This window comes from Coregonus clupeaformis, chromosome 10, assembly GCF_020615455.1.
Source record: "Coregonus clupeaformis isolate EN_2021a chromosome 10, ASM2061545v1, whole genome shotgun sequence".
In the NCBI taxonomy this organism is placed as follows: domain Eukaryota; kingdom Metazoa; phylum Chordata; class Actinopteri; order Salmoniformes; family Salmonidae; genus Coregonus; species Coregonus clupeaformis.
The window spans coordinates 55644853-55672709 of NC_059201.1; the positions used below are offsets into that span (position 1 = coordinate 55644853).

Consider the following 27857-nt stretch of genomic DNA (forward strand, 5'->3'; position numbering starts at 1 on the left):
CATTTGGAGTTGTTGAGAATAAAAAAATTCTATTGGTTCTACAGACAGATTAGTCTTCTCTTTTCAGCGGTAGGCATTTGCTTTCCAAACTGTACCTTTTTCCCGTGATAGTATTTTCAAATCTGCAAAAGACAAACCGACAGCTGCAACCAACCATAGAAATATAATCCATAGAGCAGTTCCCATTCAAGTCAGGACTGGGTTCCATTGCTAGTGTAACCATGAGTGTAAGAGTCAAATTGCCAGGGTAAGAGGTTACAAAACCCTTCTATGGATTACACTGTATGTGTATGGCCACAATGCAACAAGCTGTAGGCCTATATTTGGCGCACATACTGCCCAAACTGTGGCCTTTCTGACTGTAGGCATACCGGTAACTGCCAAAATAAAGGAATCACTTGAGTAAACGAGGGATACAAAGTATATAGTGTGGGGTGCATTTTCCTGGCATGGTTTAGGTCCACTTGTAGAATCTATGCCAAGGCGCATTGAAGCTGTTCTAGCAGCCTTTTATGACACTTTATGTTTGTGTTTGTGTTTTAATGTTAAATCACTATGACAAATAAAATAGTTTTAGTTCAGTGTACAGAGCTTAGATTTACTTTGAAGTGCAAAGTGTAGCAATGTTATTGACACAGACATAGTGGCATAGCAGGAAGATCACTATGCCGTGGACCAAGAGATTGTGAGTTCAAATCCCAGGTTAGGTCATCTTGAATAATAATAATATTACTGTATAAATGAACATGAACAATGTAATCATGTCTGTCAATGTGTGTTAAATATGTCAGTCAAAAGCATTGTTTGTGTGTGTAACTAGTTCCACAGCCTTTTTTAGTTAAGATGACCAAATAATAATTTCTAGTTGAATGAACATATGAGACAAGTTGAGCAAACCCATCTTTTTAAGTTGACCGAAATTTTGCCTAAGTTCTCATTTTGGAGCTAAGTTTAGGCTAACAAAAACTTGTAAGATCAGTTAACACTTTGATCAAAAAGTTGAGTAAACAAAAAAAGGCTATGGAACCTTAATAATAATTAGTTGAAACGACTAGAGTAGGCACCAACCAAAGAGAAATGCATTCAGTGATATCAATATCATTCATGAACTCAAATGTAAAAAAAGTATTAACTGTATGTACTGCACATATCAAAGAGAAATGCAAAAACTGACATAAAAGGCCAAGAGATTTGAAAGTTCTGAACTTCAAACATCTGATTTTCATCAAATGCTTTCAACACACAGACTAATGGAAAGAAAGGAAGAAAAATCATTATTTACCACAAGAAAGAGAGCCAGGAAGAGAAAGAAAATTCCCTTGCCTTTTCAAATAGCAAGCCGAGATCTCACCGGATTAGGGACACAGAAATAAAACATGGGTAGTACGCCATGACAGTATCTCGTACAGAGAGAATAATGCTTCACATTAGCGTGCTAAGGGAGTGAGGGGAAGGAAAGATGTATACTTTATCCAATTCTTGTATTAGAGTTGTATCTGATTCAGGAGTTCTGTGTGTCTGTCTGTGTGTGTCTGTGTGCCTGTATGCATGTGAGCAAAAACACATTCTAAAAAAGTTGTTAATACTCTATGTCTGCTCTACAATATAATCTACAGCCATAATTTCCTCCAGTCAGTGATTTAGCTATTCTGCCTGATAGCACAGAGCAGTAGGCTAAACTACATCAATAACTGAGAATAAGTTAGTTATTGATTGGTCTGCAGCCTAAAAGCATTGTCATAAAAGACAAAAGGCACTTTTGACAGTCTGCTGTACAATAGGATCTAAAGTTACAGACACTTGAAAAAGACCCACTGAAATCTACCATTTTCTTTATCACGAGAGCTCTACAATTACATGTTCTTTTCTCATTCAGCTTTTTACTATGCAACAATAGATGACATTTAGGCAAAAATAAAAAATCTCAGCATAAACTTTCCAACAATAGCTAGGTTGCCTTCCAATTGGCAACATATTTTCAATAAAAAAAAATCTGCATAAAAACACATTTTCCCACCAGAGATGTGTTTCCATTAAATTGACTCGTTGCAGATACAAGTCTGTGCGTGATGACGTAGTGCACATAAAAACTTTTGCGGAGAAATTCCCTTGTACCGAATAAAAAATACAAGTTAAATGGGGTTCCATCGCAATGTTTTACTCTACTGATGGTTTTGTTACAATTTGTTTCGCTATATAGCAAATGTGCCTACTTTCATCTTGACACACAGATACAGCAAACAGCTCGCAGATACAGTATACAGTGCAGGTAGGCTAGCCTACATGATGATATTACTGTGAATAAAAGAGCGAGATAATTTTTATCTGTGAAATTGTAGCCAAGCATCGATCATCATGTCACCAGAATAAGACCCTCAATATTTATTGGAAAGGAGCATCAAGTTCATCACCGTGCACTTTCACTACCCTGTGAAGTTCATCGTAACTTATTTCATATGTAGCCTAATAAACTGCATCCGAGTCGTAGTGTGAGGACCACACAACATATCATCGTGTGACTCCAAGTTTACTTCGATATGGTTATTATATTAATATTTGCGCATCAAGACGATTCCCACCACCATTTCTTGCATAAATTAATTTTACAGACACAAAACGTTTGGAAAGTTTAGCGACAAATTTACTTTTTCCTTTAGGCCTGTCGTGACATTTTTTATCTGGTGTACTTTAGTCGCATAAAGAGGTTGGATGGAAACCTGGTTACTACTCCCGCTCCCTCTCTCCAGCGCTCAACATGTCGCCGGCCTACTAACCACCGGCCCTGGCAACCATTATTACACACACCTGCTCCCCATCATTACGCACACCTGGACTTCATCATCACCTTGATTACCTTCCCTTTATTTAGCCCTCAGTAGCCTCAGTCATCAGGCAGTATTGGTTTGTTTTCATGTTACGTACGCATCCTCTGTTTTGTTAATTTGCCTTGCATCTTTGTTATTAAACTCTCCTTCTGCATCTGCTTCCTGACTCCCTGCGTATATGTGACAAATCATCTCATGCCCCCACTGATTTTGCTTTTTTAACTAACAGCACATCCACGCTGACATGCTACGTTAGAACAATTATAATCTCCATTATGTCGACATGTAATTGGGTCCAATTATGCTTCGAAATGGCCAAAAAGAGAGGAGACAGGGAAAAGACACACGCTTCCCCTCCACATCCCTCTTAAAAATAAGCTAACAGACACACTATTAATGACTACTTCAAATATGCTAACAGATCATTCACTGTGACATCCAATATTAGATAAGTCGTAACAGTGTAGGTGACCCATTATAAACTGGGTGGTTTGAGCCCTGAATGCTGATTGGCTGACAGCCGTGGTATATCAGACAGTATACCATGGGTATGACAAAACATGTATTTTTACTGCTCTAATTACGTTGGTAACCAGTTTATAATAGCAATAAGGCACCTCGGGGGTTTGTGGTATATGGCCAATATGCCACGGCTAAGGGCTGTATCCAGGCACTCCGCTTGCGTCATGCATAAGAACAGCCCTTAGCCATGGTATTTTGCCCATATACCATACCCACTAGGGCCTTATTGCTTAAATATACTCTTTTTTTTAAATATAAATTTTTAGTCATTTTAGCAGACGCTCTTATCCAGAGCAACTTACAGTTAGTGAGTGCATACATTTTCATACTGGCCCCCAGTGGGAATCGAACCCTCAACCCTGGCGTTGCAAACGCCATGCTCTACCAACTGAGCTACAGAGGGCCCTCAGCAAACAAACAATTGCCATTCTCATGCTCTAGACCAAGGTTCCCCAACTGGCGGCCCTGGTGGTTTTATTTATTAAGTTTTCTGAACAAAAACATTTATCAAGTTTTGTCATTTTTAATTCTTTTCATTGTTGGACATAAGATTAAAAACAGAAGGAAATCAGCTCCAATTGATTTTAATTTTGGAAATCTGTTCCCAAGTATTCCCACGCATAATAGCGAGACACGTGGTCGTATACAATATGTAAACAAGGTTTGAAATTATTATGTTTTAGTCAATTATTATATTTGTTTGGGCATCTTGCGGTAAATTTGCAGTCTACAAATTATTTTATTATGCACCCCCACCATCCACTCAGGAAAAAATACTACTGAATCTAGATGATGATCCCTGCTCTAGACAGATCGCTGACAAGCTCTATTGACATGTGACTTCTGTACATGAGGCGAAGGTTGTGTGAAAGTTAGAGGTCAACAATGTCTCCCAGGTAATCAACATTTTCAAAGGGCAACATTCAGTGGACACACAGCATTGAGAATCCAGTGATTCACTTGGTGAATCATTAGAGAACAGGGCTTTGTGTCTCCGGCTGAAGCCATCTGCATGTCAACGACTCAACCTGCCTCTTCTTTCAATGTGCTGTGCCAGACACAGTCTGTTGTGCTGTTTTTAGACATCTTAAAGCTGGAATTCGTCCGTTTGCGATATTACAACATCAAAGAAGTTACTGCAAACAACAAACACTTTTTTCCCCTTCAGACATTATTGCACGCGCGATAGAACACCAGAATATGTACTGCAATAGTTTTTTTTCACGTTGGGCGACGCTCCTCACCTCCACTTCATCAACAGAAACAATATCAACGGCCGTGGGGCAGACAGTAGGTGATCCTTTGTAGATAAAACTATACTAAATATAATCATGTCACCAAATAATTGATTTAAACACACTATTTTGCAAAGAAGGTCTACAGTAGCCTCAACACCACTCTGTAGGGTAGTACCATGGTGTAGCAGGAGGACAGCTAGCGTCCATCCTCCTCTGGGTACATTGACTTCAATAGAAAACCTAGGAGGCTCATGGTTCTCACCCCCTTCCATAGACTTACACAGTCATTATGACAACTTCCGGAGGACGTCCAACCTATCAGAGCTCTTGCAGTATGAACTGACATGTTGTCCACCCAATCAAAGGATCAGAGAATTAATCTAGTACTGAAAGCATAAACTACAGCTAGCTAGCACTGCAGTGCATAAAATGTGGTGAGTAGTTGATTCGAAGAAAGAGAAAGACAATAGTTGAACAGTTTTTAACAAATTAATTTCTTCCTAAATGAAGGAGAAGCAAGAGAGAAATAGAGAGAGATTGTCATTTTTTTTCAGTTTCACTTACTTAGCTAGCAAATGCAGCTAGCTTACTGAAACACCCTGCTCAAACAGAGGGATGCTATGTTAGCCAGCTGGCTAGGCACAACACAACACTGGAACTCTTCCAAGTCAATGTAAACTTTTGGTTTTACAAATGTATTGCCACCGGGGCCCGCCGGAGTAACTGCTTACTGACTGTACACTGTAACGTTACTGCATGATTGTAGCAGGTTTACTAACGCGTTAGTTCTATTAGCTATGCTGACAATGACATTACTTTAGCTAATATGGTGACAATGATATACAATGGCTTGCGAAAGTATTCACCCCCCTTGGCATTTTTTCTATTTTGTTGCCTTACAACCTGGAATTAAAATGGATTTTGGGGGGGGTTGTATCATTTGATTTACACAGCATGCCTACCACTTTGAAGATGCAAAATATGTTTATTTTGTGAAACAAACAAGAAATAAGACAGAAAAAACAGAACTTGAGCGTGCATAACTATTCACACCCCGAAAGTCAATACTTTGTAGAGTCACCTTTTGCAGCAATTACAGCTGCAAGTCTCTTGGGGTATGTCTCTATAAGCTTGGCACATCTAGCCACTGAGATTTATGCCAATTCTTCAAGGCAAAACTGCTCCAGCTCCTTCAAGTTGGATGGGTTCCGCTGGTGTACAGCAATCTTTAAGTCATACCACAAATTCTCAATTGGATTGAGGTCTGGGCTTTGACTAGGCCATTCCAAGACATTTAAATGTTTCCCCCTAAACCACTCAAGTGTTGCTTTAGCAGTATGCTTAGGGTCATTGTCCTGTTAGAAGGTGAACCTCCGTCCCAGTCTCAAATCTCTGGAAGACTGAAACAGGTTTCCCTCAAGAAATTCCCGGTATTTAGCGCCATCCATCATTCGTTCAATTCTGATCAGTTTCCCAGTCCCTGCCGATGAAAAACATCCCCACAGCATGATGCTGCCACCACTATGCTTCACTGTAGGGATGGTGTTCTCGGGGTGATGAGAGGCGTTGGGTTTGCGCCAGACATGGCGTTTTCCTTGATGGCCAAAAAGCTCAATTTGAGTCTCATCTGACCAGAGTACCTTCTTCCATATGTTTGGGGAGTCTCCCACATGCCTTTTGGCGAACACCAAACGTGTTTGCTTATTCTTTTCTTTAAGCAATGGCTTTTGTCTGGCCACTCTTCCATAAAGCCCAGCTCTGTGGAGTGTACGGCTTAAATCTCCACTGTGGAGCTTTGCAGCTCCTTCAGGGTTATCTTTGGTCTCTTTGTTGCCCTCTCTTGGCAGGTTTGTTGTGGTGCCATATTCTTTCAATTTTTTAATAATGGATTTAATGGTGCTCCGTGGGATGTTAAATATTTATTTATAACTCAACCCTGATCTTTACTTCTCCACAACTTTGTCCCTGACCTGTTTAGAGAGCTCCTTGGTCTTCATGGTGCCGCTTGCTTAGTGGTGTTGCAGACTCTGGGGCCTTTCAGAACAGGTGTATATATACTGAGATCATGTGACAGTTCATGTGACACATTTAACTAATTATGTGACTTCTGAAGGTAATTGGTTGCACCAGATATTATTTAGGGGCTTCATAGCAAAGAGGGTGAATACATATGCACGCACCACTTTTCCGTTATAAATGTTTTTGAATTTTTTGAAAGAAGTTATTATTCTCATTTCACTTCACCAATTTGAACTATTTTGTGTATGTCCATTACATGAAATCCAAATAAAAATCAATTTAGATTACAGGTTGTAATGCAACAAAATAGGAAAAACACCAAGGGGGAGGAATACTTTTGCAAGGCACTGTAGGCTGTGTGTAGCAGTTTGGCTTAGAAAGTTTTTTTGTGTTGTCCATTGAAGTCCACAAGCGAATGTAAGAGGTGAGAGGAGGAGAGTGCATAGATGTGAAAAGGAATATAACATGGCTGCTATGAAAGTGAACTGTGTTTACGCGTGATCAGGGGTGTATTCATTCCGCTGATTCTGTTGAAAAAGCGTTTCTTAAACAGAAGCAAACAGAACAAAATGGGGATACACATACCTGAATTTGTCCAATAGAAACTCCAATAGACTAATGATTACACCCTATATCAGCTAGATGCAGGCAAGAGTGTCACTGTCTGTCACCTCAAATTTGTCTCTCGACCTGTGTGCACCTACAGTGAGGGAAAAAAGTATTTGATCCCCTGCTGATTTTGTACGTTTGCCCACTGACAAAGACAAGATCAGTTTATAATTTTAATGGTAGGTTTATTTGAACAGTGAGAGACAGAATAACAACAAAAATATCCAGAAACACGCATGTCAAAAATTTTATAAATTGATTTGCATTTTAATGAGGGAAATAAGTATTTGACCCCTCTGCAAAACATGACTTAGTACTTGGTGGCAAAACCCTTGTTGGCAATCACAGAGGTCAGACGTTTCTTGTAGTTGGCCACCAGGTTTGCACACATCTCAGGAGGGATTTTGTTCCACTCCTCTTTGCAGATCTTCTCCAAGTCATTAAGGTTTCGAGGCTGACGTTTGGCAACTCGAACCTTCAGCTCCCTCCACAGATTTTCTATGGGATTAAGGTCTGGAGACTGGCTAGGCCACTCCAGGACCTTCATGTGCTTCTTCTTGAGCCACTCCTTTGTTGCCTTGGCCGTGTATTTTGGGTCATTGTCATGCTGGAATACCCATCCACGACCCATTTTCAATGCCCTGGCTGAGGGAAGGAGGTTCTCACCCAAGATTTGACGGTACATGGCCCCGTCCATCGTCCCTTTGATGCGGTGAAGTTGTCCTGTCCCCTTAGCAGAAAAACACCCCCAAAGCATAATGTTTCCACCTCCATGTTTGATGGTGGGGATGGTGTTCTTGGGGTCATAGGCAACATTCCTCCTCCTCCAAACACGGCGAGTTGAGTTGATGCCAAAGAGCTCGATTTTGGTCTCATCTCACCAAAACACTTTCACCCAGTTCTCCTATGAATCATTCAGATGTTCATTGGCAAACTTCAGACGGGCCTATATATGTGCTTTCTTGAGCAGGGGGACCTTGCGGGCGCTGCAGGATTTCAGTCCTTCACAGCGTAGTGTGTTACCAATTGTTTTCTTGGTGACTATGGTCCCAGTTGCCTTGAGATCATTGACAAGATCCTCCCATGTAGTTCTGGGCTGATTCCTCACCGTTCTCATGATCATTGCAACTCCACGAGGTGAGATCTTGCATGGAGCCCCAAGCCGAGGGAGATTGACCGTTATTTTGTGTTTCTTCCATTTGTGAATAATCACACCAACTGTTGTCACCTTCTCACCAAGCTGCTTGGCGATGGTCTTGTAGCCCATTCCAGTCTTGTGTAGGTCTACAATCTTGTCCCTGACATCCTTGGAGAGCTCTTTGGTCTTGGCCATGGTGGAGAGTTTGGAATCTGATTGATTGATTGCTTCTGCGGACAGGTGTCTTTTATACAGGTAACAAACTAAGATTAGGAGCACTCCCTTTAAGAGTGTGCTCCTAATCTCAGCTCGTTACCTGTATAAATGACACCTGGGAGCCAGAAATCTTTCTGATTGAGAGGGGGTCAAATACTTATTTCCCTCATTAAAATGCAAATCAATTTATAACATTTTTGACATGCGTTTTTCTGGATTTTTTTGTTGTTATTCTGTCTCTCACTGTTCAAATAAACCTACCATTAAAATTATAGACTGATCATTTCTTTGTCAGTGGGCAAACGTACAAAATCAGCAGGGGATCAAATACTTTTTTCCCTCACTGTATGTGGTAAGCTTTCATTCATAGGCTAGGTTGTAGCAACCTCATGATGGGTATAGGGAAAATTAGAGTGTCATGTAGTAGCCTAAACCTACCACTGTTACATTGAACTGGGTGAATGGAATATGAATGACAGTCATCCACTATGCTGTAATAGAAAGAAGGCCATGCTCATAAAAAAAAATATCGTTCAGGGTTATCTTCCTCCCTCATCTTAAACGGCACTGACCGCCACTGTACTGTAGATTCCATCTTTAAGACAAAACAGTTGTTCATGTGATGACTATAAGACAACATGATATCAGCAAAAATACTTAATTGACTGTCTATCAAATGTGTTGATGGACATATTTTACTAGATTGATTTAGATAACTTAAACGGGTCGGAAGGTACACCTGTGTAGAACTATGTTTTTTGATAACCACTTTTTTCGACTTGAAATATGGTAGAAGTCATATATTTAATAATTTATGTTTTTATTTTTGTTGCATCCTGTATCCCTTGGCCAAGTAGAATATAAAAAGGTTGGACAAATCTATAACTGGAAATGTGATGGCAATGTGATGATAGTGTACTGTAGAGGTGTGTCACGCCCTGGCTCTAGGGACTCTTTTATGTTGAGCCAGGGTGTGTAGAGTCTATGTTTTGTGTTCATTGTTTCAGTTTCTAGTTCATGTGTTTCTATGTTGGCCGGGGTGGTTCTCAATCAGAGGCAACGTGAATCAGCTGTTGCTTGTTGTCTCTGATTGGGAACCATACTTAGGCAGCCTGTTTGGCACAGTGTATTGTGGGATCTTGTTCCGTGTATGGTTTGTGTTTTGTTACCAAGGACTTCACGTATCGTTTTGTTGTTTTGTTCGTGTGGTGAATATAATAAAAGATGTTCGCATTCCACGCTGCGCATTGGTCCAATCCTTTTGACGATCGTGACAGAAGATCCCACCATAACAGGACCAAGCAGCGTGTCCAGGAGCAGACAGCCTGGACTTGGGAGGAGATATTGGACGGGAAAGGGTCCTGGACTTGGGAGGAGATCCAGGCCGGTATGGATCGCCGTCCGTGGGAGGAGACGGTGGAGGCGCGCCGTAGAGAGGAGCAGCGGCGCCAACCGGGCCGACGTCGGACACGCAAGAGGCAACCCCAATACATTTTTAGGGGGGGGCACACGGCATGGACGACGGGGCTGCTGGAGGCAGCTACAGGGCGAGTTTGGGGATTAGGAGAGGAGGCCACCGGGTTTGGGGGGCCGGAAGGGAGGTTGGCGGAGCCTAGAGGTAGAGCAGAGCCAACTCCCCGTACTCAGGCTAGGCAGCGTGAGACTGGGCAGGTTCCGAGATATGCGGAGCTGCGTACTGTGCCGCGAGTGGTCCGGTACGTCCTGTGCGAACACCACGCACGTGTCGTGCTAAGGTGGGCATGCAGCCAGGACGGAGTGTGCCGGCTCAACGCTCGTGGCCTCCAGTACCCCTCCTCGGTCCCGGATATCCTGCGCCAGTGTCACGTGCTGTTGTGCCAGTACGTGTACACAGCCCTGTACGTCCTGTGCTGATGCCTCACACAGAGTGTGTTAAGATAGGCATTCAGCCAGGACGGGTTGTGTCAGCTCTTCGCTCCAGACCTCCAGTCCGTCTCCACAGCCCGGCCCGGCCTGTTCCTGCCCCTCGCACCAAGCCAATGGTGCGCGTCGCCAGCCCGGCCCGGCCTGTTCCTGCTCCCCGCACCAAGCCTATGGTGCGCGTCGCCAGCCCGGCCCGGCCTGTTCCTGCTCCCCGCACCAAGCCAATGGTGCGCGTCGCCAGCCCGGCCCGGCCTGGTCCTGCTCCCCGCACCAAGCCTATGGTGCGTGTCGCCAGCCCGGCCCGGCCTGTTCCTGCTCCCCGCACCAAGCCAATGGTGCGCGTCGCCAGCCCGGCACGGCCTGTTCCTGCTCCCCGCACCAAGCCTATGGTGCGCGTCGCCAGCCCGGCCCGGCCTGTTCCTGCTCCCCGCACCAAGCCAATGGTGCGCGTCGCCAGCCCGGCCCGGCCTGGTCCTGCTCCCCGCACCAAGCCTATGGTGCGTGTCGCCAGCCCGGCCCGGCCTGTTCCTGCTCCCCGCACCAAGCCAATGGTGCGCGTCGCCAGCCCGGCCCGGCCTGTTCCTGCTCCCCGCACCAAGCCTATGGTGCGCGTCGCCAGCCCGGCCCGGCCTGTTCCTGCTCCCCGCACCAAGCCAATGGTGCGCGTCGCCAGCCCGGCCCGGCCTGTTCCTGCTCCCCGCACCAAGCCTATGGTGCGCGTCGCCAGCCCGGCCCGGCCCGTTCCTGCTCCCCGCACCAAGCCAGGGGTGCGCGTCGTCAGCCCGGTCCGGCCCATTCCTGCTCCCCGCACCAAGCCTGTGGTGCGCATCGTCAGCCCGGTCCGGCCCGTTCCTGCTCCCCGCTCCAAGCCAGGGGTGCGCGTCGTCAGCCCGGTCCGGCCCATTCCTGCTCCCCGCACCAAGCCTGTGGTGCGCATCGTCAGCCCGGTCCGGCCCGTTCCTGCTCCCCGCACCAAGCCAGGGGTGCGCGTCGTCAGCCCGGTCCGGCCCATTCCTACTTCCCGCACCAAGCCTGAGGTGCGTGTTGTCAGTCCGGCACAGCCCGTGCCCGGTTCACCGGTGCCTGGTCAGGTACCGGTCAGCTGCTCCACACCGGAGCCTAAGCAATCCGCTCCACCGATGTCCAGTCCAGCTCCAGCCAGCGGGACCAGACCAGGGGCACTACGGGGGGGGTTATTAGAGGGTGGTGGTCACGCCCGGAGCCGGATCCGCCTCCGAGGAGGAATGCCCACCCGGCCCTCCCCTGTTTGGTTTATGTTGGCGCGGTCGCAGTCCGCGCCTTTGGGGGGGGGTACTGTCACGCCCTGGCTCTAGGGACTCTTTTATGTTGAGCCAGGGTGTGTAGAGTCTATGTTTTGTGTTCATTGTTTCAGTTTCTAGTTCATGTGTTTCTATGTTGGCCGGGGTGGTTCTCAATCAGAGGCAACGTGAATCAGCTGTTGCTTGTTGTCTCTGATTGGGAACCATACTTAGGCAGCCTGTTTGGCACAGTGTATTGTGGGATCTTGTTCCGTGTATGGTTTGTGTTTTGTTACCAAGGACTTCACGTATCGTTTTGTTGTTTTGTTCGTGTGGTGAATATAATAAAAGATGTTCGCATTCCACGCTGCGCATTGGTCCAATCCTTTTGACGATCGTGACAAGGTGCTGTGAATGCAATGCGCAAGTCCTATAGTATGGTATGTACTGAGTTCTCTGAATTGTCTGCCCACGAATTCTCAAACACTGGCCAAAAGAGAAAAGCAAAGGAGTGTGGATGGTGAAGAGAGGCCAGCATGCATCTCCTGCTGCAATTTCAAATTAGAACAATCAAATGTAGGCTAACTCTTTTGTGTGAGCCTTTCTTTGGTAATTGCGGATTTGTACTGTATGATCACAAAAGGTGCTCAACAATGAAGCCATCAACAAGGCTATATGATTTTGCAATTAAAACCTAATCCCTGTAAATACCATTGAATCCAGAAACCAACCAAACACCCCTTTGTTTAATGTTTTTGTGACTAATTGGGAATGCTGATCACAAAAGTTAAACAGCTGTGCAAATCGGATATGGACATGGTGGTGTACAGAGCTAAATCGCGGTGTGGAATAGGGTGCCACATTCATTTATATCCTCCAGATTAACCTTGCATCATGAGAGGAAATTTGCCTAACTGTGTACTGCTCCGCTGCTGTAAAGATAAGACAAGATGGCTTCTGGAGCGGCATGCCTTTTCAAAGCTATTAGTGTCAGAACACTTAAAATGTTAGTTTAGGCTGCCTTATGGGAAAGGGGCAAAGATAATCCTTCAAAAATCACATGTGCATAATTGCACCATTTATTCCATCAGATCTCACAGCATTTAAGCATCTTCCTCTGAATTTCAATGTGTTTAAAAGTAATTTTGATGAATTAGGGAGGACAAGAGCCTTTTACAGATAGGACATTAGCACTTAACACAAGTCAATAATCTCTTGCTGCTTTTTCTCTGCCCCTGATGATTCATTTGATTGTTGGTGTCACCAAAAAAAAAAAAATAAGTGATTTCACTATGGAACAGAACAAAGGGCATTTTTTTGTTGTGGACTTCTGGTTTGACTGTTTTTCAAGATACAAGCCACAATTTATTTTGTTCTTGCTCTGGAAGTCTACTTCCCTTCCCATCAGACATTGTATGTGAGGCATCAGCTAGGTATAATCCAAAGAAATCCTTTCGCATTAAAGAGTAATTGGCAATACACCCTGTTTACAAGGCCAACAGAGGCTTTGAAACACTGCCCGGCTAATCCCCTTCCTACTTTACAATACAGTTGCTGTGTACAAATTGTGTACGACACAGGAGTGTCTGACCGATATGCTTTTATAGAATATATTAGCACTGTTTAATGTGTTGCTAAGTATTGGAGTCTCACAAATTCCACAGATCTAAAAAACAACACCTAAGCCAAACATTGTGCTCCAGCTTTTGAGCAAAACAAAACCTACCTGTATTGGTAAAAAAAAAAAAACGTACCGTACTCAAAGAGCTACTTCTTTTGCGACAATGTCCTTTTGGGAAACTAGTCAAAAAAGCCTTTTTATATCCATTTGATATGAAATATTCCCCTCCTCAGTGAAGCTAGTAAACTGAGAACTACAGTATTTCTGAGAATAGAGTATGATTAGAACTATGATTCAAGTTCTCAAAGACCGCCAGGATGAATAACCTTTGAGAATCCACTATTGTTTGTTATTGAAAGTCAGTCTCATATCTGAGATAATTTAATAATTGTCCCAGGGAACCTTATAGATAGAAAATGCCTCACAAAACAGCTTCAGAGAAATGGAAGAATGACAATGGCAAATATGAGACTGTTAAAACCTGCTTGCCAGTCTTAATGCTCCTCTTACCAATGTTATTGATTTGTCATTCGAGCAGTGACCCCGTGGCCCTGAAGTGAAAAGAGGCTCTGCTGTACTTTTTGACAAGGTCCAGTGGTCAATCTGAATAAACTCCCTCTCCAAAACACACAGCCAACATGTCCCAAAGAACAGGTCTGGAAGCCCAGAGCCCCTAGCACTCAAGTTTCAACTGTTGTTTAGAAGCTTTTCTAGCAGGTTGACTTTTATTGTCATGAGTCTTGTCCTGGGGGCAGAACTGAGCGATTTCCCCTTAGATAGGCCAGCTGCAAAGTCAAAATTGGCTTATTGTAAAGATGTATGAAAACTAAAATTGCTTTTTGGTCTTAATTTAAGGTTAGGGATTAGGGTTAGTAGTGTTGTTAGGGTTAAGGTTAGGGTTAGGTTTTGATTACTTTGTGGCTGTACCAGTTAGTGACCACTTTGTAGAGCTGCTTCCGGAACAGAATTCATGACGAAAAACACTAACCTGCACTTTTTTAGAGGTATCCCGAGAGAACTGCCTGTCGGGTTGCCCTCAGAGTTCCAATTCAGTTTCACTTACTTTTTGATCACTGTCACAGGGTCTGATCTTGTTCTCGAGATACCTAGGCACTCGGAGTAACCTATCCCCAAAAGACTGGCACTTGTTCATCGACATCATTACCCTTGTTCATTGCCTCTAAATGTGTCTCCGAAAACCCACTGGCGCCTAATATGGCCTGACTCCCTCACGTTTCTCCCTGCTTCTTCTCTTCATTACGTGGCACTCTCTTTCTCATTGACCTGATAAGCGCAAGCTCTCCATTGGCTCTCTGTTTTGCCTTGTAAAGGGCTGAGTGAGTGAGAAAGATAAACTATTGCAGCAGCAAAAGAAGGAGGGAGCTGAGACTGGGATGCAGATCATTTTACATTTGAGTAATTTAGCAGACGCTCTTATCCAGAGTTACTTACAGGTAGTGCATTCATCTTAAGATAGCTAGGTGGGACAACCACATATCACAGGCATAGTAAGTAAACATTTTATCAATAAAGTAGGGGGTGGGGGGGGGGTGCTTCCTGTGTGAGGTACACTCTAATATAAAAGCGTTCCAAAAGGGTTCTTCGGCTGTCCCCATTGGAGAACCCTTTTTGATTCCAGGTAGAACATTTTTGGAAAGGGTTCTACATGAAACCCAAAATGGTTCTACTTGGAACCAGAAAGGGTTCTTCAAAGGGTTCTCCTATGGGGACAGCCGAATAAACTTTTTAGGTTCTAGATAGCATTTTCTTTCTAAGAGTGTAGGGTCGTACTCTATGGATGTTGTACAGCATGAACCTGCAGAAGCGAGTCACTGCTTTGATGTTTGCAGAGAACAACAGGGTGTTGTCCAGGGTCACAGCAAGGTTCTTTGCACTCTGGGAGGGCGACACTGTGGAGTTGTCAACCGTGATGGAGAGGTCTTTGAGCGGACAGGCCTACCCCGGGAGGAAGAGCAGCTCAATCTTGTCGAGGTTGAGCTTGAGGTAGTGGGCCAACAGCCAAGCTGAGATATCGGCCAGGCATGCAGAGATTTGTGTTGCCGTCTGGGTGTCAGAAGGGGGAAGGAGAAAAGTAATTGAGTGTCATCCGTATAGCAATGATAGGAAAGACTATGTGAGGATATGACAGAGCCGAGTGACTTGGTTTAAAAAGGCTGTGTCTATTTGTATTGTGTATTCTGATAACGGAGTTCTGATCATGGAATTCTGAACACGTCATGCGTCTACATTTACATTTAAATGTGTCCACCATGTCCACATTGTGTCCGTTCCCCCACTATATTCAAATGCCAGTATGCATTCTACAAATGGTGGAATAGGCAAAATATGATAATAGCACAACAACAACTAATGGCAGTAGCTAACTACTGTAGCTAAGTAGCCAGCTAACCTCTGTAGATAGCCAGCAAGATAGCAAGCAACTCTAAAGGGATTGCGAACAAGGTAGCATAACTCTAGCCCAAAAAAATATATACTTCTAAATATTAGCTAGCTAGCTAGCAGTTACAAGGCCAGCAAACACGTTCCCCACACCCTAGGAACGTACACTACATGACCAAAGGTAAGTCAAGTTCTTCCACACCGATCTCGACAAACCATTTCTGTATGGACCTTGCTTTGTGCACGGGGGCATTGTCATGCTGAAACAGGAAAGGGCCTTCCCCAAGCTGTTGCCACAAAGTTGGAAGCACAGAATCGTCTAGAATGTCATTATATGCTGTAGCGTTAAGATTTCCCTTCACTGGAACTAAGGGGCCTTTGCCCGAACCATGAAAAACTGCCCCAGTTCATTATTCCTCCTCCATCAAACTTTACAGTTGAGACTATGCATTGGGGAAAGTAGCATTCTCCTGCCATCCGCCAAACCCAGATTCGTCCGTCGGACTGTCAGATGGTGAAGCGTAATTCATCACTCCAGAGAAGGCGTTTCCACTGCTCCAGAGTCCAATGGCAGCGAGCTTTACACCACTCCAGCCGACGCTTGGCATTGCGCATGGTGATCTTAGGCTTGTGTGCGGCTGCTCGGCCATGTAAACTCATTTCATGAAGTTCCCGACAAACAGTTATTGTACTGACGTTGCTTCCAGAGGCAGTTTGGAACTTGGTAGTGAGTGTTGCAAACGAGGACAGACGTGTGGCCTACCCCTTCATGGCTGAGCCGTTGTTGCTCGTAGACGTTTCCACTTAAGTGATAATGCCCTCGAAGCCGGTGTTTGGAGGATATATTGGCACGGGTGTTGTTAGTCCCGGGACAAAGTTGAAGACCGGCAAACCGTGCCAATATATCCTCCAAACACCGGCTTCTAGGGCATTATCACTTTTATACAACGGGTTACCAACATATTCAAATAATGGTTGACATATTTTCATTAAAAACGTTACTTTGATTAATTTATTCATACTATTTCATCCTTCCACAAGATATAGTCCCGACACAAATCTAAGGTTGCTACCCAAGCTGGCAGATCGGTTCGGTTGCCAGAGACGCGACCCAGTCGTTCAGTCTTTTTGTTCTGTATCAATGGACGCAACCCAGTCATTGGTTCTAAATGTTCCATTGCCATACTGGCTGGCACTGTTCTTATCTTTTGCTTGCTAGCTCGCCAACTACGGCTAACTTACAGTCACGTCAAACAGCGCAGCCAGAATAACAACAAAGTAGCTGCATTTGCATTTGTTTAAGCAGTTTTTTAGTGACATTTATTTGTATGCATCCATAACAATGACCTAATGAGGTGCGATTTCGCCTGGCATAGAAAATGTGCTCTCTTATCAGGACACTGTTGTTCAGAGGAGCTAGCCAACAACACAGCTAACACAATCACTTCAAACTGAAGCTGGAAGACTGCAAACTAGCTACACTTCGTTTTACCTTTTTTAAATTGAGCTGATTCATGATTTCGACTGGCTGAGAAATGCTGCCTGCCTGTCTGTCTCATCCCGACTCCCGACACATTCATTACTATGGGACAGCAGGAGATCGAATTTGAATATTGAAACAATGTTGCAAACGTCGTAGAGACAGACAGGAAGGTTTATATAAATCTCCGCTGTTGAAAACGAAATGTTAGTCTAAAAGAAATGCCAATGTTTGTCTATGGAGATTGCATGGCGGTGTGCTCGATTTTATACACCTGTCAGCAACGGGTGTGGCTGAAATTGCCAAATCCACTCATTTGAAGGTGTGTCCACATATTTGTACATATAGTGTATTTCCTCCAGTGTTATAATGAAAAGGTGCCTCTCGGTCCCAAAAGAAAAGTTTTCTGGAGACTTGTGGGAGGAGTGCTGATGACGTCGCCCACTGTGTGTGCTTTCGGTAGCCTGACTGCATCCAGACTGAGGAGAAATCCGCACACAATACATCCCTGACCATCTCCTGAAGTGGTCAGACAGATCTGAACACAATCAGACCACAAAGCGACTTTTGTGCGTCCAGACCCGTCTTTTCAATGCAAGCTTCGTATTCTGATAGCAGAAGTCGCATGTACGTGTAGACACGACCAGAGAGAAGAGGAGATGGCCTAGTATCGAGCCATGGGGGACACCAGTAGTGAGAGTACGTGGTGCAGACACAGGTAGGAGCGGCCTGCCAGGTAGGATGCAATCCAAGAGTGTGCAGAGCCTGAGAAGACCAGCCCTGAGAGGGTGGAGTGGAGGATCTGATGGTTCACGGTGTTGAGTGCAGCAGATAGATCTAGGAGGATGAGAACAGATGAGAGAGAGTCAGCTTTGGCAGTGTGGAGAGCCTCCATAACACAGAGAAGAGCAGTCTCAGTTGAATGACCCGTCTTGAAGCCTGACTGGTTAGGGTCAAGAAGATCGTTTTGAGAGAGATAACGAGAGAGTTGATCAGAGACAGCACGTTCAAGTGTTTTGGGAAAAAAAATAAGGGATACAGGTCTATAGTTTTTGATGTCAGATGAGTCGAGTGTTAGTTTCTTATGGATGGGGAGCGACTCGGGTCAGGGTAGGTGTCTAGGTGTTTCCGTTGGTGTCACGCCCTGGCTCTGGGGACTCTTATATGTTGAGCCAGGGTGTTAGTTTCTATGTTTAGTGTTCTATGTTCATGTTCTAGTTCATGTGTTTCTATGTTGGACGGGGTGGTTCCCAATCAGAGGCAGCTGTGGCTTGTTGTCTCTGATTGGGAACCATACTTAGGCAGCCTGTTTGGCACTTGTCATTTGTGGGATCTTGTTCCGGAGAGGTTTGTGTTTGTTAACCTTAGGACTTCACGTATCGTTTTTGTTGTTTTGTAATTGTTGTTTAAGGTACTCATTAAAAGATGTACGCATATCACGCTGTGCCTTGGTCCGGTTCTTACGACGATCGTGACAGAAGATCCCACCATTTAAGGACCAAGCAGCGTGTCCAGGAGCAAACGCCGGAGGAAACGTTAGTGGATGTCCTCCTCGGTTGGGGGAAGATCACCGAGGAGGAGGCCGTCCGCTACCGGAGGGCGATGAGGGAGGATGTCCAGGCAGGAGAGGAGAAGCGGCGCCAACCGGGCCGTCGTCGGACAGGCGAGAGGCAACCCCAAGTCATTTTTTTGGGGGGGCACACGGCATGGACGACGGGGCTGCTGGAGGCAGCTACAGGGCGAGTTTGTGGACTAGGAGAGGAGGCCACCAGGTTACGGGGGCCATTGGTCAGGAGGGAGAAGGAGAGTGTGGAGGCACGGCGAGAGGAACTGAGTAGGCAGCAGAGGGAGCGGAGGTTTATGAGGAAACCCAGTCCCGCTCCTCGCACCAAGCAAGTGGTGTGTGTCACCAGTCCGGTCCGGCCCGTTCCTGATTCCCGCACAAGGCCAGTGGTGTGTGTTCCCAGTACGGTCAGGCCCGTTCCTGCTCCTCGCACTAAGTTAGTGGTGCGTGTTCCCAGTCCGGCCCGACCCGTTCCTGCTCCCCGCACTAAGTTAGTGGTGCGTGTTCCCAGTACGGCCCAACCTGTTCCTGCTCCCCGCACTAAGTTAGTGGTGCGTGTTCCCAGTACGGCCCAACCTGTTCCTGCCCCTCGCACCAAGCCTGTGGTGCGCGTCGCCAGCCCGGCCCGGCCTGTTCCTGCCCCTCGCACCAAGCCAGTGGTGCTCGTCGCAAGCCCGGCCCGGCCTGTTCCTGCCCCTCGCACCAAGCCAGTGGTGCGCGTCGCCAGCCCGGCCCGGCCTGTTCCTGCCCCTCGCACCAAGCCTGTGGTGCGCGTCGCCAGCCCGGCCCGGCCTGTTCCTGCCCCTCGCACCAAGCCAGTGGTGCGCGTCGCCAGCCCGGCCCGGCCTGTTCCTGCCCCTCGCACCAAGCCAGTGGTGCGCGTCGCCAGCCCGGTCTGGCCTGTTCCTGCTTCCCGCACCAAGCCTGTGGTGCGCTTCGCCAGCCCGGTCCGGCCTGTTCCTGCTTCCCGCACCAAGCCTGTGGTGCGCGTCGCCAGCCTGGTCCGGCCTGTTCCTGCTCCCCGCACCAAGCCAGTGGTGCGCGTCGCCAGCCCGGTCCGGCCTGTTCCTGCTCCCCGTACCAAGCCTGTGGTGCGCGTCGTCAGCCCGGTCCGGCCTGTTCCTGCTCCCCGCACCAAGCCAGTGGTGCGCGTCGTCAGCCCGGTCCGGCCCGTTCCTGCTCCCCGCACCAAGCCAGTGGTGCGCGTCGTCAGCCCGGTCCGGCCCATCCCTGCTCCCCGCACCAAGCCAGTGGTGCGCGTCGCCAGCCCGGTCCGGCCGATTCCTGCTCCCCGCACCAAGCCTGTGGTGCGCGTCGCCAGCCCGGCCCGGCCTGTTCCTGCTCCCCGCACCAAGCCAGTGGTGCGTGTCCTCAGTCCGGCACAGCCCATGCCTGTTCCACCGGTGCCTGTCGTCAGGTACCGGTCAGCTGCTCCACACCGGAGCCTAAGCAATCCGCTCCACCGATGTACAGTCCAGCTCCAGCCAGCGGGACCAGACCAGGGGCGCTACGGGGGGGTAGCTAGAGAGTGGTGGTCACACCCGGAGCCGGATCCGCCTCCGAGGCGGAATGCCCACCCGGCCCCTCCCCTGTTGGGTTTAGTTGGCGCGGTCGCAGTCCGCGCCTTTGGGGGGGGTACTGTCACGCCCTGGCTCTTGGGACTCTTATATGTTGAGCCAGGGTGTTAGTTTCTATGTTTAGTGTTCTATGTTCAGGTTCTAGTTCATGTGTTTCTATGTTGGCCGGGGTGGTTCCCAATCAGAGGCAGCTGTGGCTTGTTGTCTCTGATTGGGAACCATTCTTAGGCAGCCTGTTAGGCACTTGTCATTTGTGGGATCTTGTCCGGAGAGGTTTGTGTTTGTTAACCTTAGGACTTCACGTATCGTTTTTGTTGTTTTGTAATTGTTGTTTAAGGTACTCATTAAAAGATGTACGCATATCACGCTGCGCCTTGGTCCGGTTCTATCGACGATCGTGACAGTTGGTGCAACCACGGTGGAAGGTCCAGACAGTACCTCCACCATGCGCATTCCCCCTGAATACCTCGATCTGGCGCAAGCGTTCTCTACAACGCAGGCGACTAAATTACCACCTCATCGGGCGGGGGATTACGCGATAAACCTCCGGGTAGACGCTATACCTCCCAGGAGTCATATATACCCCCTGTCACAGGCTGAAACGGTGGCTATGGAAACATATGTCACTGAGTCCCTGCACCAGGGGTATATACGTCCCTCCACTTCACCCGCCTCCTCGAGTTTCTTCTTTGTGAAGAAGAAGGACGGAGGTCTGCGCCCGTGCATTGATTATCGACCACTGAACAGGGAGACGATAAGATTTAGTTATCCTCTCCTCTTCATTCCTTCAGTGATTGAATCAATGCATGGGGCGTGCTTCTTCACCAAATTAGATCTCAGGAGTGCATACAACCTGGTGCGTATCCGAGAGGGAGATGAGTGGAAGACAGCATTCAGCACAACCACGGGGCATTATGAATACCTGGTGATGCCCTATGGTTTGATGAATGCTCCCTCAGTTTTCCAGTCCTTTGTGAACGAGGTGTTTCGGGACATGCTTGGTCGCGGTGTAGTGGTCTACATCGATGACATCCTGGTGTATTCCGCTACGCGCGCCGAGCATGTGTCCCTGGTTCGCAAGGTGCTGGCCTGACTGTTAGAAAATTACCTTTATGCTAAGGCAGAGAAGTGTATGTTTTTCCAGCAGTCCGTCTCCTTCCTTGGATACCGCATTTCCACCTCAGGTGTGGAGATGGAGGGAGATCGCATTTCAGCCGTGCGTAATTGGCCGACTCCAACCACGGTTAAGGAGATGCACCACTATCGGAGGTTTATCCGGGGCTTTGGCAAGGTCGCAGCTCCCATTACCTCCCTGTTGAATGGTGGGCTGTCCCGGCTCCGCTGGTCTGCTGAGGCTGACCTGGCCTTCAGCAAACTGCGGGTTCTGTTCACCTTAGCCCCAGTACTCGACCACCCCGATTAATCAGTACCATTCGTAGTGGAGGTGAATGCGTCCGAGGTTGGGATGGGAGCTGTCCTGTCTCAACGCTGAGGTACGCCACCCAAGCTCCGCCCCTGTGCGTTCTTCTCGAAGAAGCTCAGCCCGGCAGAGCAGAACTACAGTGTTGGTGATCGGGAGCTGTTGGCTGTTGTCCGAGCCTTGATCGTGTCGAGGCATTGGCTCGAGGGAGCAAAACACAATTTCCTCGTCTGGACGGACCACCGTAACCTGGAGTACATCCAGGCAGCGAGGAGGCTGAATCCTCGCCAGGCCAGGTGGGCCCTATTCTACACCCGGTTTGATTTCACTCTATCATACATCCCGGGTACGAAGAACGTGAAGGCAGACGCGCTGACCTGGCTGTATGACACAGAGGAGAGGCCCAGCGACAACACTCCCATACTGCCGGCCTCCTGCATTGTGGCGCCGGTAGTATGGGCGATGGACGCAGATATAGAGCAGGCATTACGCACGGATCCCTCTCCACCTCAGTGTCCAGATGGGCTACAGTACGTGCCTGCTCTTATCCGTGATCGTCTGATCTACTGGGCACACACGTCACCCTCCTCTGGTCACCCAGGTATCGGCCGTACAGTGTGCTGCCTGACCGGACGTGGCTAAGGACGTGAGGGTGTATGTCTCCTCCTGCTCAGTGTGCGCCCAGAGTAAGGCACCTAGGCACCTCCCAGCTGGTAAGTTACAACCTTTACCTGTTCCACAACAACCATGGTCTCACCTAAGTGTTGATTTTCTAACTGATCTTCCCCTCTCATAAGGTAACACCACCATCCTGGTCGTTGTGGACCGCTTTTCTAAAGCCTGCCGCCTCCTTCCTCTGCCCGGTCTCTCCACGGCTCTGCAAACAAACTACGGAGGCCCTGTTTACACACGTCTTCCGGCACTACGGGGTACCAGAGGATATAGTGTCTGACAGAGGTCCCCAGTTCACGTCCAAGGTCTGAAAGGCGTTCATGGAACGTCTTGTTCAGGCAGGTTTCGGCGTCACCGGCTTACTAGCTACTGCCGATCCATTTATCATCTCTCCATTTGTCTTGTCTTTAATCACACACACATGGTCCTTATTCCCTCATTAGTCATGGTATAAGTGTTCCCTCTGCTTCCTTGTCTGTGTGGGTGATTGTTTGTTTGTGGAGGTTAGTGAAGCTCGGTGGAGCTCGTGTATTGTGGAGTATTTTTCCTGTGTGCCTTGTATTTTCCAGTGCGCCTATTTTGTGCCCTGGAGTGTGTTTGACGCATTTCTGCGTAAACCTGTAATTTGCGGATTAAAGCCTGTTATTCTGTGATTTACCCTCCTGCGCCTGACTCCTTCATCCCCACCTCATCACACTTGCCTGTTCGATCGCGTTCAACAAAGCAGCATGTTTTACCAAGCCTCAGCCATTAGAGGAGACGGACATGACTGCAGAATCTATAAAACAAGGGACCGAAGATGTTGATTGGACAAGGCCCATTTAGCCAGGCCCCATTGTTAGCAAAATATTGAATCTAGCTGCCACGGAGCGGAGATTGCGCACCACCTGATTTACAAGATCTCTTGTTCTAAGGTGCACCTTCAGCAGGAAAGGCAAGAGAAAGTCTTTCAGATTAGCGAGGCTCAAGATTACTGGTAGTATTCTGACCAAAACAAGTGCTACCTGTTTTTTTGGTGTGTATTTTACTAATATCTGAAGTTCCAGTGTTCTCATTTGAATGTTCAGAACACAGAGTTGTTCTTACCCTTTAGAGAGGGTGATACATCACCTATTCTCCCTTCTGCATAAGAACTACAGGAGCCCCGAAAAAGAACAGAGCCATACTGACCTTTTGTCTTGTGAACCTTTTACTGTAGCTGTTATAGTCCAAAAGTCAGGAAGAAAATGAATACAAATTCCATGGAATGGCTTAAACAGAAACAAATCACATGCACTAAGTAGTTTTTGTTTTGGAGTTTAAGGTCAGAGCAGACCCAACTAACAAATGTTGGTTCCAAGAATGTTGTGGCAAAGATCATTTTCCAAATAGCCAAAGGAGAACCTTTAGGGAATGTTACTGTAACATTTCGTGTTAGCTGGGGATTCTACCATTAGCATACCTAATTTGGGAGTTTTCAATGACAATACAGAATACTACGGGGAAGATAAAAGTTGAAATACTAATACATTTCAACTAGGCCTACTTAAATTTCAAATTTGGAAATATGTGACTGTTCACTAGTATGGTTCAAATGAGCTGTCAATCAAAATATATACCATGACTTACTTGACTTTTAGAAACAACACGTCAAAATCAAATCCTTAAACCCCAGTTTTGGCTGCAGTGCAGAAACCTCTCTCCAAAGAGTGTTAATTTCTCCTGGGAGGTGACCGGTTTTGGCTGTGAGTTCTCCCTTTTAACCTACCTACACAACATCTTCACCTGTCAGACCGCAGGCTGCGTCCCAAATGGTATTTAGTGCACTACTTTTGGAATAGAGTGCCATTTGGGATGCTGCCACAGTCTGGAGCCCAGGCAGCAACATTTCAGCAGCTGTCAACACCGCAAAGTCATCCAAAATGAACCTTCAGCATTTCATCCTCCTTCTCACACAGTCTATATCTCTTCAAATACACACAACACAATGATGACACATACTGTAATAAAGAAAACACACACTGACGAACACACACACACACACTACACAATGGCTCCAGACAGAACTGAATTAGAAAAAATTGTCCAACTGGTATCACTTGTGGTCTGAACCCTTTTGACTTAGACCTCAAGTCATGTAGATAGCGTCACCAGTCATTCCTGAATAATTAACCAGGCAGAACCATGGCCGCGCATTCAGTACCAGAGAATCTGTCCGCAGCTACTCCAAGGCAGCCGGTCCTGGTCAGCTCCAGGTTATTTACACATTGTTAAGCGCTCAAACATTCGATCAGGGGTATAAATTGCATGTTCCTTATCTGGCAAACCTAGTCAAAGAGTTAATATTGGAGACCTTTGCCTACACCTTTGTTTTAATTCGTCAGTCCTAATCTCCGGTGCTATTGGTTCGCCTCTAATTACAGGTGAGACTGATGTTTGCCACTACGGCAGCCACTCTAGGCCAGGCAGCATCACTGAGATGATATGATTATGAAGTCAGCTGCTATGTTTGTGCGAACACTACTAAGGCAGTGGGAGTAGGAGTTACTGAGAGGTGTAGTTTCAGTTTAATGGACTGTTTCTTTGAGTGCATCGGTATGATGTGACGAAGACGGCGACCATGTTTGTTTGAACACTAAAGGCTGTGGTCACATTGGGTATTTTATGTCAGACAATTTTGGATGGAGCAAATGCTTTTTCAATGGTAGTCATTATCCATTGCCAGATGAATGAAAACGGAGTTGATTGTCAGACAAAAAAAGCAGAAAGTGTCCGTCTTTTGACGGATGCAACTCGTCTGAAAATAGTTGACTTGAGTTGTACTTTTGATGAACAAAAACAGATAATGATGTACGTCATATACGATTCAATGCGTGTTCATGGAGGAGGCTGGTAGGAGGAGCTATAGGAGGACAGGCTCATTGTAAAGACTGGAATGGAATATTGGAACGGTATCAAACACATCAAACATATGGAAACAAGGAGGCACTGTTATTCAACAAATATCTTCCTTAGTTTTCTGCTTGGATGTTAATTAGCTACATAGACTTGGACACTATTTTGCAATGAGTCATGTCTCAAGAGTTCTTGCACAAAACCCTGAAAACAACAACTTTTTTCTCTCATGTTATTGCGAATTTTAGCATCCAATCCATTCAACTGGGACACAGCCTCTTTGTCAGACTGCCACTGTAAGCTGGATCATCATGTAATTTGCTGATTAGGCCATTGTCGAGGCGCTGTCGCCTAAGTGGGGGCCAATACCAGCTGATCCGCAATGTAGCCCCTACCCGTTGCCCATCCAGGCCCAAGCCTCTCTTCCCTTTTCAGTTGCGGCCAATGTGGCATTTAGAGAGTACTCTCTGTAACAGTGTACCGTCATCCCTGCCTGCTGCTGCCTTGCGGGTCTGAAGAAGAGTAACTTTCTCCCAATAAGGGCTCCCATGATAGCCCTCTGCTTTGAGTAGCAATTAATGCCTTTTCTTGCTCAGTGGTTTGTCAAACACATTAATCTGCGGCTAGGCGATTGAGGGAAGGGAAGGGAAGAGAGGGAGGAGAGGGACGGGAGAGAGGGGAGGAAGACGGGGCATTCTTTGACCACGGGTCACTCCGCATTAGAGTTTGGTTTTGATTTGCTGTCAGCTTGCCCACTCTCACCAAGTCGCTTGGCACTCTTTAGCAAACACTGACCCCTAATTACAACAACTGGAGTTGGTCTAAAATGACTTCCTCTGTACACAATCATTTCTAACACAACTAGCCAATTTGTTCAATCCTATATTGTCTTGCATCCGAAAGTAGACGGGAGGTTTTGATAGCAAAATTGGAAGGCAAAGTGGAAATTAAGACTTTTTTTCGAGGGGCCAAACTAAATATAGCTGCGAAATATCATTAATTGGCTGCCAATGGCTTTTCTTAGTGTGTTCTCTGTTAGGCCTCTTGTTAACCCAGCCAACCGTGTTAGAATTGGATGTCATACTTCTAAATCAACAACATTTGTGTTCAGAGACTGCTGCTTGTTGAAACAATGCCTTGTTGTACATTGAATACAGAGCATTTGGTTCCAACTTCAAATCTTCAAAATTGTTGTGATATATTATGCATGAATACAGTGATACTTTGAACATTTTGAGTATGTCAAGGGTCTCGCTCCAATCCATGTAAGTATGCAAAGAGTTCACACAAATCTCATACACAAAATCAATTTCAAGTTTTGACTGAAACTATTAAAAACGATTTGACACGTTTAAGAATAACTTTAAAGGATGAAACACTCAAAAGTGAATGGTATGGATGAAGAAAAAGATAGACCTATCGATGAATGCAATTCAGCAAAGGCATCAAAGATAAGATAAGCATAAGTTAACAATAGTGGTGCAAAACCTACAGTTATTTAAATCAAGTGTTTTCCTCAAAGGTCATTCAAAACATGACAAGACATTGTTGTTAGTGTAATACTAAGAGCGCAACTTAAGAGATGTGGTAATTAATACCATGGGTTTGAATTCAAGAAACTCAAATCACTCTGAAGCTCATACTGTAGCCTACAGTGGCATGCTAGGGATATTGACTTCAGAATTAGCCTAATGTATGTGGAAATAAGCTAATGCTTAACTAATTAAACCATCTGGAGACTTAAATTAACAATACCCAGTGATCAAAGAACCCATATTCACTCCTTGAGAGTTGTGAGTAGAAACAAGAATAGGCTATCTCCCTCAGGGGAAACAGGGAGTTATGAGGTAAAACTTTCTGCCTTTGGCTGTCTAAATGGATAATTGTGAGGGAACTCATTCTTTGCTTTAGGAAATTAGTTCCGTGTCATCCTGTGATATTGTACGGCCTTGCTTTGCTTTCCATGGCGCCCAAATAATAATTACTACTCAACGCATTACATGCAGAAACAAGACTTGTGTTGGGCAAAAGCCACCCAGGAAGATTTATCTCAAGGGTGTTGCTGAGAGTTTTCCATCCCAGTGACACAGAGCAGAAAGTGAATTCAAAGGTGACGGCCTTTCATATGATTTACAATTTGTTTTTTGTGCCCCTAGAGTCTTATTAAGATGACATCTTCATTGTACTTAAAATGTGGCATATATGGAAAAGCCTTTATATTATCTATATAAGGTATTATTGCTTGTTTATAATAATATAATGATTTTACTACTCCATGCTTGAATATGTGAGCCCTTTTTGGGCAGTTGGCTCTTGGCTTGGCTAAAATGACACCTTCTGGCATGGGAATGAATGGAGCCAGGTTATTTCCGCTGTTGAATAACATGGGCACCAGCGGCTTTTAATTTCAGCATTTCAGCTCTCAAATGGCACATAGGTCTATGGCTGGGGTTGGTCTAACGGTTAGCAATGGTGCCTGCAGCACACATACCTGCCTAAGTTAGCATGAGATCGAATCCAG

General features: G+C 46.2%; 1 protein-coding gene across 3 annotated transcripts in view; it reads right to left on the bottom strand.

The window, feature by feature from the left end:
- LOC121575579 (cadherin-22-like) overlaps positions 1-27857 on the bottom strand; it is a 283643-nt gene that overhangs the window by 221747 nt on the left and 34039 nt on the right. The gene's annotated exons all lie outside the window — the stretch shown is intronic.